This window comes from Mauremys reevesii, linkage group 2, assembly GCF_016161935.1.
Source record: "Mauremys reevesii isolate NIE-2019 linkage group 2, ASM1616193v1, whole genome shotgun sequence".
Lineage (NCBI taxonomy): Eukaryota > Metazoa > Chordata > Testudines > Geoemydidae > Mauremys > Mauremys reevesii.
In genome coordinates, this window is record NC_052624.1 from 107,195,497 (window position 1) to 107,208,819 (window position 13,323).

The following is a 13,323-nucleotide window of genomic DNA, read 5'->3' on the forward strand; positions in this document are numbered from 1 at the left end:
CCAATATCTAAATAAATACTTTGCCTCAGTCTTTAATGAGGCTAATGAGGAGCTTAGGGGTAATGGTAGGATGACAAATGGGAATGAGGATATGGAGGTCGATATTACCACATCTGAGGTAGAAGCCAAACTCAAACAGCTTAATGGGACTAAATCGGGGGGCCCAGATAATCTTCATCCAAGAATATTAAAGGAACTGGCACGTGAAATTGCAAGCCCATTAGCAAGAATTTTTAATGCATCAGTAAACTCAGGGGTTGTATCTTATGACTGGAGAATTGCTAACATAGTTCTGATCTTTAAGAAAGGGAAAAAACGTCATCCGGGCAACTATAGGCCTGTTAGTTTGACATCTCTAGTATGCAAGGTCTTAGAAAAAAAATTGAAGGAGACAGTAGTTAAGGACACTGAGGTCAACAGTAATTGGGACAAATTAAAACATGGTTTTACAAAAGGTAGATCGTGCCAAACCAACCTGATCTCCTTCTTTGAGAAGGTAACAGATTTTTTAGACAAAGGAAATTCAGTGGATCTAATTTTCCTCTATTTCAGTAAAACATTTGATACGGTTCCACATGGGGAATTATTAGCTAAATTGGAAGAGATGGGGATCAATATGGAAATTGAAAGTTGGGTAAGGAATTGGTTAAAGGGGAGACTACAGCGAGTCATACTGAAAGGTGAACTGTCAGGCTGGAGAGAAGTTACTAGTGGAGTTCCTCAGGGATCGGTTTTGGGACCAATCTTATTTAATCTTTTTATTACTGACCTTGACACAAAAAGTGGGAGTGTGCTAATAAAGTTTGCGGATGACACAAAGCTGGAAGGTATTGTCAATACAGAGAAGGACCGGGATATTATACAGGAAGATCGGATGGCCTCATAAACTGAAGTAATAGTAATAGGATGCAATTTAATAGTGAAAAGTGCAAGGTAATGCATTTAGGGATTAATAACAAGAAATATTGTTATAAGCTGGGAATGCATCAGTTGGAAGTAACAGAGGAGAAGGACCTCGGAGTATTGGTTGATCACAGGATGACTATGACCCGCCAATGTGATATGGCCATGAAAAAAGCTAATGCAGTCTTGGGATGCATCAGGTGAAGTATTTCCAGTAGAGATAAGGAGGTGTTAGTATCGTTATACAAGCATTGGTGAGACCTCATCTGGAATACTGTGTGCAGTTCTGGTCTCCCGTGTTTAAGAAGGATGAATTCAAACTGGAACAGGTACAGAGAAGGGCTACTAGGATGATCCAAGGAATGGAAAACCTGTCTTATGAAAGGAGACTCAAAGAGATTGGCTTGTTTAGCCTAACCAAAAGGAGGCTGAGGGGAGATGTGATTGCTCTCTACAAATTTATCAGAGGAATAAATACCAGGGAGGGAGAGGAATTATTTAAACTCAGTACCAATGTGGACACAAGAACAAATTGATATAAACTGACCATCAGGAAGTTTAGACTTGAAATTAGACGAAGGTTTCTAACCATCAGAGGAGTGAAGTTCTGGAACAGCCTTTCAAGGGGAGTAGTGAGGGCAAAAGACATCTGGCTTCAAGACTAAGCTTGATAAGCTTATGGAGGGGATGGTATAATGAGACTGGTCTTCAACTATTAGCGGTAAATATGCCCAATGGCTTGTGATGGGATGTTAGATGGGGTGGGATCTGAGTTACTACAGAGAATTCTTTCCTGGGTTTCTGGCTGGTGAATCTTGCCCACATGCTCAACGTTTTGCTGATCACCATATTTGGGGTCGGGAAGGAATTTCCTTTCCTCCAGGGCAGATTGGCAGAGGCCCTGGGTTTTTTTTTTGCCTTCCTCTGCAGCGTGGGGCACAGGTCACTTGCTGAAAGATACTCTGAACCTTGAAGTCTTTAAACCATGATCAGAGGACTTCAATGGCTCAGACACAGGTTTGATACAGGAGTGGATGGGTGAGATTCTGTGGCCTGCATTGTGCAGGAGGTCAGACTAGATGATCATAATAGTCCCTTCTGATCTTAATGTCTATGATTCATTGAAATAAATCAACAAAAATTAGGCCTGGTCTACACTACGCGTTTAAACCGAATTTAGCAGCGTTAAATCGATTTAACCCTGCACCCGTCCACACAACAAGGCCCTTTAGATCAATATAAAGGGCTCTTTGAACCGGTTTCTGTACTCCTCCCCGACAAGAGGAGTAGCGCTGAAATCGGTATTGCCATTTCGGATTAGGGTTAGTGTGGCCGCAAATCGACGGTATTGGCCTCCGGGCAGTATCCCACAGTGCACCATTGTGACTGCTCTGGAAAGCAATCTGAACTCAGATGCACTGGCCAGGTAGACAGGAAAAGCCCCGCAAACTTTTGAATTTCATTTCCTGTTTGGCCAGCGTGGAGAACTCACCAGCACAGGTGATCACGCAGAGCTCATCAGCACAGGTAACAATGCAGTCTCCTGAGAATTGAAAAAGAGCTCCAGCATGGACTGTACGGGAGGTACTGGATCTGATCGCTGTATGGGGAGAGGATTCCGTGCTAACAGAACTCCGTTTCAAAAGACGAAATGAAAAAACATTTGAAAAAATTTCCAAGGCCATGATGCAGAGAGGCCACACCAGGGATTCAGTACAGTGCTGTGTGAAAGTTAAGGAGCTCAGACAAGCCTACCAGAAAACCAAAGAAGCAAACGGAAGGTCTGGGGCAGGGCCGAAAACATGCTGCTTCTATGCTGAGCTGCATGCAATTCTAGGGGGGTCCGCCACCAGTACCCCACCCCTGTCCATGGATTCCGAGGTTGGGGTTGTAATCTCTGCCATGGGTGAGGATTCTGTGGATGGGGAAGATGAGGAGGAGGAAGAGGAGGACGAGCTTGCAGAGAGCACACAGCACTCCGTTCTCCCCAACAGCAAGGAGCTTTTTCTCACCCTGACGGAATTACCCTCCCAGCCCTCCCAAGCCACTATCCCACACAATGAAGCCATGGAAGGGACCTCTGGTGAGTGTACATTTGTAAATATAAAACATGGTTTAAAAGCAAGCGTTTTTAATGATTAATTTGCCCTGAGGACTTGGGATGCATTTGCGGCCAGTACAGTTATTGGAAAAGTCTGTTAAAATGTCTGGGGACGGAGCGGAAATCCTCTAGGGACATCTCCATGAAGCTCTTCCGGAGGAACTCCAAAAGCCTTTGCAGAAGGTTTCTGGGCAGGGCAGCCTTATTCCATCCTCCATGGTAGGACACTTGACCACGCCATGCATGTAGCAAGTAATCTGGTATCATTGCATGACAAAAAGCCTAGCTGTGTATGGTCCCGGAGTTTGCTGGCATTCAAGCAACATCTGTTGCTTGAATGCCAGCTGTGTTATCCTCAGGAGAGTGATATCGTTCATGGTAACCTGGTTGAAATTCAGGAATTTAATTAAGGGGACAAAGATGGCCATTCCTACTGGGCTGTTTGCCTGTTGCTTAAAAGAAATCCTTCCTTGCAGGTAGCCAAGCAGGGGGAAGGGGGGTGAGTGATTGGTGCTGAGCTTTTTCGCATTTGGCTAGCAGGGATCTTCCCTGCTACCAGCCACGTGGTGGGGGGTGGGGGAAGGCGGGTGTTTAGCAGTGATCTTCCATGATGCCAGCTACGCGGTGGGGGGAGGGGTAAAGCGATCATCCCAGAGAATTGGGGGGGGGGGTTCTGCTGCTGCATATTAACAGGAAAGAAGCAGCACTGAACGGGCTTTGCTTGGTATTTGGGAAAGGAGGGCACTGTGTCTATGAAGGCTGCAGAAGCCGAAAGACAATGGCTTACCATGGCTGCATGCAAGTTGAATTCTGCTGCCCGGACCTGCGTCTGTGAGATCTCTAACACCAGAGCCGCAGGCACTCAATATTAAGATGCAAAATGCGACCGTGTAGTGAAATCACATGTGCTATGTAAGGTGAATAGTGTTGTTCACTGTGAAAGAGTATAACCATTGTTCTGTAAAATGTATCTTTTTAAATACTTCTCTCCCTTTTTTCCCTCCCTCATGCAGCTGCAAATTTTTCAAGCCTCCCTACTCCATCCCGAAGGCTATCTCAGATAAGGCGGCGGAAAAAAAAAGATGCAAGATGAAATATTCTCGGAAATCATGGAAGTGACCCGCAATGAAAGAGCTCATCTGAATGAGTGGAAGGAGGTGGTATCAAATTACAGGAAAGATGCCAGTGAACGTGAGGACAGGAGGGATGCTCGAGATGAGAGGTGGCGGCAGGAAGATCAGAGGAGGTATGATGCAACGCTGGGGCTGCTGCGTGATCAAACTGACATGCTCCGGCGTCTGGTGGAGCTTCAGAAACAGCAGCAGGATCACAGAGTGCCGCTGCAGCCCCTGTGTAACCACCCTCACCCCTCACCATGTTCCATATCCTCCTCACCCAGACGTGTAAGAACGTGTTGGGGGAGGCTCCGTGCACCTGCCCACTCCACCCCCGTGGACAGTCCAACCAAAAGGTTGTCATTATTTAAAAAAAATTTTAGTGGCCTTTTCCTTCCCTCCTATCCTCCTCCCAAACCACACCCGGGCTACCTTGTAAGTTCTCTCCCTCTTTTTATAATGAATTAATAAAGAATACATGAGTATTAAACTAGAGTGACTTTATTTCCTTAAGCAAGCAGTAATCGAAGAGGGAGGGTGGGTGGCTTACAGGGAATGAGTCAATCAAGGGGGGGGAGTTCATCAAGGGGAAACAAACACAGCAGTCACACCGTACCCTGGCCCGTGATGAAACTCGTTTTCAAAGCTTCTCTGATGCGCACTGCTTCCTGGTGTGCTCTTCTAATCGCCCTGGTGTCTGGCTGCGTGTAATCAGTGGCCAGGTGATTTGCCTCAGCCTCCCAACCGCCATAAAGGTCTCCCCCTTACTCTCACAGAGACTGTGGAGCACACAGCAAGCAGCAATAACAAAGGGGAAATTAGTTTGGCTGAGGTCTGAGCGAGTCAGTAATGTGTGCCAGCGCGCCTTTAAATGGCCAAATGCACATTCTACCACCATTCTGCACTTGCTCAGCCTATAGTTGAACAACTCCTGACTACTGTCCAGGCTGCCTGTGTATGGCTTCATGAGCCATGGTATCAAGGGGTAGGCTGGGTCCCCCAGGATAACTACAGGCATTTCAACATCCCCAACTGTTAATTTCTGGTCTGGGAAGTAATTCCCTTGCTGCAGCCATTTAAAAAGAGTAGTGTTCCTGAAGACGTGAGTGTCATGAACCCTTCCCGGCCATCCCACGTGGATGTTGGTGAAACATCCCTCATGATCCACCAGTGCTTGCAGCACCATTGAAAAATACCCCTTGCAGTTTATGTACTGGGTGCCCTGGTGCTCCGGTGCCAAGATAGGGATATGGGTTCCATCTATCGCCCCACCACAGTTAGGGAATCCCAATGCAGCAAAGCCATCCACTATGACCTGCACATTTCCCAGAGTCACTACCTTTCGTAGCAGCAGCTTAATGATTGCTTTGGCTACTTGCATCACAGCAGCCCTTACAGTAGATTTGCCCACTCCAAATTGATTCCTGACTGACCAGTAGCTGTCTGGCGTTGCAAGCTTCCAGAGGGCTATTGCCACTCGCTTCTCAACTGTGAGGGCTGCTCTCATCTTGGTATTCTGGTGTTTCAGGGCAGGGGAAAGCAAATCAGAAAGTTCCATGAAAGTTTTGCAGCCACTGGGAATCGTCCCAAACCTGCAAAACTATGCGGTCTCACCAGTCTGTGCTTGTTTCCCGGGCCCAAAATTGGCGTTCAATGGCTAGAACCTGCCCCATTACCATCAGGATCTCCAAAGCGCAGGGGCCCGTGGTCTGAGAGAATTCTGTGTCCATGTCCTCATCACTCTCGTCGCCGCTCTGTCGTAGCCGCCTCCTCCTCGCCTGGCTTTGCAGGTCCTGGTTCAGCATAGACTGCATGATAATGCGTGAGGTGTTTACAACGTCCATGATTGCTGTCTTGAGCTGAGCAGGGTCCATGCTTGCTGTGCTATGGCATTTGCACAGTTCACCCAGGAAAAAAGGCGCGAAACGGTTGTCTGCTGCTTTCACGGAGGGTGGGGTGAGGCTGTACCCAGAACCACCCGCAACAATGTTTTTTGCCCCATCAGGCACTGGGATCTCAACCCAGAATTCCAAGGGGCGGGGGAGACTGTGGGAACTATGGGATAGCTACAGGATAGCTACCCACAGTGCAACGCTCCGGAAATCAACACTAGCCTCGGTACATGGACGCACACCGCCGAATTAATGTGCTTAGTGTCTCCGTGTGCACTCAACTTCATACAATCTGTTTTAAAAAAACTGGTTTCTGTAAAATTGAAATAATCCCGTAGTGTAGACATACCCTTAGTCTCACACATCAGCAGTGCCAGCCTGCCAGCAGTACAGCTATGGGGAAGGGAGGCGGGGGGAGACAGACAGTACCTGCTATGATGGGGGTGGGGGGAATCCTGTCCTCACAGTCCTCAGCCTACTGTTTCTTTCACTAAAGAATGAGATCCATCAGTTTGCAGCTTGAAACAAACTAACACTCTGTTGCCCTACAGAAGGTCACATTGTGACTTCACATGGGCAAGCTAAAGCAACAACCAATCATCCAACAAAAAAGTGCACAGGGCAAAATGTGACAAATGTTACTGACACTATACTGAAATGGAGTCTTTCAACATCAAGTCAACACAAAATGGAAAACTCAGAACAAAACAAAATTCTAAAGTTGGGACAAAACCAAATAGTAAAGTCAAAATGAAATAAAATACTCATTTGGGATTTTCTTCATAAAAAAAATCAAAATTAAAATATCTCTACAAAAATGTTTCAGTTTCAACAAATCCTGTTTTGTCAACATTTCTGATACCTCTAATTCTTTATTTGAATATTGAATAATTTGCATGTCAGTCGTGAGCAATTGTTATAACATCCTATGAACAATATATTGATGTATCATCTATAGAATAGATATTTTGTTTTAACCAGACCTCAAAACCAAAGCAGCCACCTAAAATGTTCTGGGTCTCTTTGCAATATTCACAAGCCACACTAAAAGAAAATCAGATATACTTCCTCTATGCCACCATCATCACAGGTTTTATCAAAGTCAGTGGGAATCTTTCCATGGAAATCAGTCAGCATTGGATTAGAGCTATATCCAACAGCCCTTAGATGGGTGTGCATGCCCACAATACTTCTCAACAATGGGAGCTGGATGTGCCCATCTGGGTCCATCCTATGTGTGTATCTAAAGCCAGATAAAATATAGAACGTGTGATATTACACATACACTGCTACCTCGATATAACGTAACCCGATAAAACACGAATTCGGATATAATGCAGTAAAGCAGTGCTCTGGGGGGGGGCGGGGCTGCACCAGGGCCATAGCAACAAAGAACGTGGCCCCCACCGAACATATGTCCGGGGCCCCTTACAATGCAGAAACTGGAATGCGGTATTTATTTTATACAATATACAGGGTTCATATTATGTATACATTGGCCTACAGTGTACATGTATTCCGTATTTATGCAAAGCGCTTCTTTTGAGCCTTGTTCTCCGCAAATTGGTTAATCAATGCGTCATAGTCCAGAGATCTGGCAATCTTGTTTTCGATTGAGATAACTGCAAGTGCAGAAAGCCTGTCATCTGTCATGGTTGAGCACAGGATATTCTTGATCAGTTTCTTTCTGCTGAAGCTCCTTTCAGCACCGGCGACAGTAACTGGTGTGGTCAGAAGAATTCTGATGCAAAGATTTGGATATATCTCCTGAAGGCTGTTCTTGTATATGTACGTTAAAAAATTGTTTGCCGTGGCAAGTCCTCTCTCTTTCTCGATGACATAAATAAAACAATTCAATTCCATTATGAGTTTGTTGGCATCAATGTCTCCCATTTTTCTTTCAGAATTTTTGCTGTGATTCTCCAGTTCATTTTCTCTGTGACACTGCTTCAGGCTGTTAGCGTTGTACAGAAATCCAAACAACTTATACCACTCCACGAGTTGGTCAAATCGCGATGAAACAGAAGATATGGCCTGATCAGTGAGAACAAGAAAGAACTGTGATTTGAATTTTTCTTCGTCAGAAAGATGACTCAAATCATCAGGTTTCAGAGTAGCAGCCGTGTTAGTCTGTATCCACAAAAAGAACAGGAGTACTTGTGGCACCTTAAAGACTAACAAATTTATTGTAGCATGAGCTTTCGTGAGCTACAGCTCACTTCTTCGGATGCATAGAATGGAACACACAGACAGGAGATATTTATACATACAGAGAACATGAAAAGGTGGAAGTATGCATAACAACAGGAAAAGTCTAATCAACTGAGATGAGCTCTTATCAGCAGGAGGAAAAAAAACTTTTTGAAGTGATAATTAAGATGGCCAATAGAAGGTGTGCTCATGAAAGCTCATGCTACAATAAATTTGTTAGTCTTTAAGGTGCCACAAGTACTCCTCTTCAAATCATCAGCACATTCATAATCAAACATTCTCTTCTTACGTCACACCCTGGTTTCTGGAAACACCTGCTCAATACCCTGTATTTCGATAGTCTTCCAAAAACTTCATCGTAGCACCGACTTCTGCCTGCAGTACGTCAATTGACACATCTGGTGACTGAATTAATTTGCTGGTTTTATTGACGTGAAATAGTATATCGTACCACGTGTACACAGTCAGAACAAAAGGCCACGTAGTAACATGGTCTAAAAGTGCACCGGCTTCTGTTGCTGTATTGCCATCTTCTTTTCGAGCGCATATTCTCGCAAAGATGACAAAGCATTGCACAATTCTTCAAGGTGATAATGCAATGGCTTCACAGCATCAATTCTCGACTCCCGAGTGTCCGATAACCCTTTAACAGATATTGGCATATGTTCTTGAAGTATATCCCAACGTGAAGGTGACGAAGAAAAGATAACGTATATTCTGTTAATCAGACCGAAAAAGTCAACGGCATATTTCGATGACTTTGCCGCGTCTGAGATCACAAGATTCCAAGTGTGAGCTCCACATGGTACATACAAGGCACGGTCATTTATTTCTAGCATACGGGCTTGAACTCCTTTATTCTTTCCTCTCATATTTGCGCCGTTATCATAAGCTTGGCCTCTCATGTCAGCAATGTCTATTCCTAAGTTGTTTGCCTTTTCAAGAAACGCTTCCAATAAGCCCTCACCAGTTGTATCATGAACATTAAGAAAACCAACAAACGCTTCATGAATATTGACACCATCTTCACCGTTGCATTCAACAAAGCGTAACACCATAGACATCTGTTCTTCATGTGACACGTCGGGAGTACAGTCCAAAATAACTGAATAATATTTTGCTTTTTAAAGCTGCGCTATGTTGGCCTCTTGAATGTTACTGGCAACAAGTTGAATCAGCTCGTTTTGGATCTGTGGACTGAGGTACTGAACATGTATCTCTGCCTTCTTAATCCTCTGTAAAAGTTCACTGAGGACAGTATCATACTTTGCAAGCAATTCAAACAGTCCCAAAAAGTTGCCATTCGAAGGATTGCCGAGCTTTTCATTACTTCCTCGAAATGCCAAGTTTCTTTCGGACAAGAAAATAACAACATCAACCATGCGTTTGACAACATTTCTCCAGAAATCTCTTTCTTTCAGAAAAGCCTGCAATTCGAGTTGGTCAATAGATGTACGGTTTACTATGCCTGACCGAAGGTCAAACCATTTCACCATACAGTCTTGATGACCTTTGCCTGTTTCATGCTGCTGAAGTCTTTTTGACAGTGCTTTCCAAGCAGATGTTCCACGACGTAGCGGTATGTCGCCAGTGCCAAATAATTTACAAGAAAAACAAAAAATGGCATCTTTCTGAACTGAGTACATTAACCATGAACGTCTTATTTTCTTGCCATTTGCCATGGTTTGATAGAAATGAGTACTTGTGAACCTCCATCTTTCCTCGTTAAATGGAAATTCGTAACTTTCATTCTGCTGCGGTGGGCCACGTGCAACAATGTCACACACTTGCCTGTCCAATATTATAAATGGCCAATCTCCTGGATCATCAGTCCGTGGTTCAGATTCAGATACTTCTTTCCCGGCAGCAGCTGGAATATCTGTCACAGTTTGTTTGGTAGAACAACTGGCTTCACCTTCGACCTCACTTGAAGCACTTCTGGATACTTCTGGATACGATTCGTTGCTGCTAGCACTGTCTGTTTCATGTGCCTGTACCTGTACGTTGGATTGCAGCGCAAAATATGTTGACAATTTTGGAATTTTCTCAAGTTCCTTCTCAGCATCTTTTGCTGCCTTTCGTTTACTAGCTCCGCTCTTATACGTTCTCTTAGACATCACAAAGCACGCTTCTGCATTGGAAACGAATAGTTTCAAACGATAAAAAATTAAACAACTAAATTAATAACATTTATCCGCCGACCGCCATTATGAACGCAAATACACATTCTTTGAATGGGTCCAACTAAAATTCTAAACTGACCGACAGACAACTGATGTAGCCAATAGCATTATGATGTATCATAATGACTTCACGGTTTTGTCAGTAAAACCGACATGGATTGTGCAATAGCGTCAATAAATGTCACTTACCTAGTTATACCTTACATTTTTTTTGCCACTTTTAGGGGCCCCCTTCCTTGCGGGGCCCCCTCCGGTTGGAGGGTACGGAGGGCGCTCGCTATGCCTCTGGGCTGCACACTCTGATGGATCAAAGCAAGTTCAATATAACATGGTTTCACCTATAACGCGGTAAGATTTTTTGGCTCCCGAGGACAGCGTTATATAGAGGTGTACATATATTTATAGGCCTACATTTTCAAAATCTACTAGTGATCTGAATGCCTCATTTTGAGTACCCTGAACCTGAAACACCTTAAATAAGCATGATTTCTCAGTGGTTAGCACTTTGTAAGAGAGTAAGGCCTTTTTCAACTTAGTTACCCAAATTCATTAGTCACTTCTGAAGATTCAGCTCTCTATTCAGTGAAGTAGAGATGAATGTGTAACTTGCAAATGAAAGAAGGAAGAGTGCTCATTGAGACCCTCCCTGAATGAAGGAAAACAATAATTGTATTATGCTGCTACCTAGTTGGTACTCCATTTAAACTCTTCCAGAAGTTGGTACTTTGTCCGGGAACAAATATTCTACATGAATAAGTAAAACAAACGTAGCAACATGGTGACAGATGTCTTAGCATAATATATTCGTCTATTGTATGATGTCAAAACAGCTGTTAGAGCAAACTAACAACTGCTCAATGTAAAATAAAGCTTTTTACCTGGGGAAGTAATTGGAAGATTATTTTGAAATTCAGCATATGTAACAAGATATCTCAAAAAGATTTCTGCAGATATATTTTAGTTAGACTACCGTTATTGATACAGTATGAAGAAATAAAATTAACACTGCACAGGAGATATAGTCCTAATCACTATAATAGCTAGACAACAATACATGACCTTCTAAAAAGAGAAGTGGGCATGTGCATGACCAGTGATGTGCAATTTGAAAATAATTATCCATGCATAGTGTTAAATACTTATGTGTATGTGTGCACATGCACAAACCACAGCAACTTGGGGAAAATGTTTGAAACTTAATACGATATCAATATAAAATCATGCACATTTTTATTCATTTTTAAAATCTGGAGTCCGTAATTTTACAATACTATCAGATGCAAAAACAAAAAAAAAAGTAAGGGGGATAGAAAGAAAACACCTACTTATCTGTTTAATTTCTTCATTGAAACTGCAGACATTAAATTTGTTTTGTCCTGAACACAGAAAAGGTGTGTATAATTTTATATATTAGCATCTTTGTTAAAGTCAGTCTGAGGTTATTCAGACATATCTTGTATTTGTCACTCATAGTTTGGTACATTTCTACAAATTTAAGTTCATTATTATATTAACACAGTATTCTGTATTTTACATTTGAGGAAAATGATACCTTTAACAAATATTGTAGCCTCACAACAATCTTGTGGTGCATAATATTCTTATTCTAATGGGTCACAAAGATGTTAAAGCTCTAATTTTAAGAAATGTCCTCTAATTTTAGGTACCTCACTTTTTGGTTGCCCAAAGCAATTACTATGTCAAACTGGACAACTCAAAATAGAAGGACCCAAAATTTGTATGCATTTTAAAAAAATTTTGGCGTAGCTGACTTAACCAAATTCACATACAAAAACAGGCCAGATCCAGTAATTTAGTACGGCTCCATGGACTTTAATGGAGCAAAACTGATTTGCATCAGCTGAGGATCTGGCTCATAGTCTCTGACAGAGTTAGAAGTAGAAATCAAGACTGCTGATTCTCATTATACCATTTGGGATATCTGCTTTCACACTGATCCCTATCAGTAAGAAATATTTTGGGGAAATGCTATGGCCTGTTATATGGAGGTCAGACTAGATGATCACAATGGTCCTTTCAGGCCTTGGAATCTATGAAAGTACAAGGACAAAAAAAGTGAAATTCAGAAATCTAGTAAATAGTAGGGAATGGTTGGGAAACAGAAATTTCTTAACTCTCAAAAACAACTGGAGGATGTTATCACTAGAATAGGATGTGATGAACTCAGCAGACTTTCATACACCTGCAATGAAGTGTCTATTGATCCATGGACACAGCTTGATAGTTTATAGCTCATATCACTAACAATAAAATTAATGAAATAAAATTTCAGTTTCCCTCTAAGTTATTTACTAAGAATTTTTTTTAAACAATAGATGTTTACAGAAGTGTTGTCAATGCAAAATCAACTTCCATAAAATGACACTATTGGAGTTGTTACAGTGTAACTCTAACATAGTCCTGTTTATAAGAATGCAAGATATTACATTAGTTTTTCTCTCCTAAAGATAAGGTTTTTAAAGATTGCACAGGACTCATTGGCTGGATTGACTTGATGCACACTGACATCTACCAGTCAATATATTAGTCTCAATCAGGTATTAAGAAGTCAAGAGCTAGTCAATTGCTCTTGGTGAAGCAAGAAAAACTAATTTTGTTTCCATAGACCAAGATCTGACATAGTACATGGCTAAGGATGTAATGAAGGCATTAGCGCTACCACTGAGATATTTGTACAATGGACTTGACATAGAAGATGGCCTGTCTGGGGCACCTTGGTCAAGATTCTGCAAACTGTGAAGGTATATCCTGAATGAAAAGATGTGCAAAGCACTTAAACAAAATAAAGATAAAAAAGCCAGTCTAAAGCCAAAGTGAAGAGAGAGGTGAAGATTACAGATTATAAGAAAAATGGCCAAATGTATAGCCAAGAGGAAAGCAGAAAAAGGTCAAGCATA